The sequence below is a fragment of the Orycteropus afer genome, unplaced genomic scaffold, assembly GCF_000298275.1.
Source record: "Orycteropus afer afer isolate SDZICR_OR568_19922 unplaced genomic scaffold, OryAfe1.0 scaffold00283, whole genome shotgun sequence".
Lineage (NCBI taxonomy): Eukaryota > Metazoa > Chordata > Mammalia > Tubulidentata > Orycteropodidae > Orycteropus > Orycteropus afer.
The window spans coordinates 3477067-3477572 of NW_006921870.1; positions in this window are offsets into that span (position 1 = coordinate 3477067).

Consider the following 506-nt stretch of genomic DNA (forward strand, 5'->3'; position numbering starts at 1 on the left):
TAAGACTCTGGATTTGGGTTTCAGCTATGTCAGCCCTGGTAGTAGAAGCTATAAGGCTTTCTTTCAGAGCACAGCTGGAAGCACTGAGGTTGTTTGTGCAGTGCTTAAGCCGAGACTCAGCAGCTTTGAGCCCATCTCGCTCTTTCACCAATTTATCCCATGTAAGTAGGACCAACCAACCAGCTTCCTTATACTCCTCATTCTAACAAAATTGCAGACAAGTATCAAATATCCGATCACCCAGAGTGTCACTTCTCACAAGTACTTGATCTATTGGTGATGCTATTTCACGTATTAATTTTGCCACCTTACGCCATGGATTAGTAGGACTCTCTTTACTAGCAGAGTCGCTAGTGTCATCAAAATTAATCAAACTGGAGAACCAATCTAGGAAGCCCATCCTTATGATTTTGTCTCTCTAGAACCACTCCCGGTACCAAATGTGTTAGACTGGGTTCTCTAGAGAAACAAAAAACAGCAAAGCTTATATATATATATATAGAGAG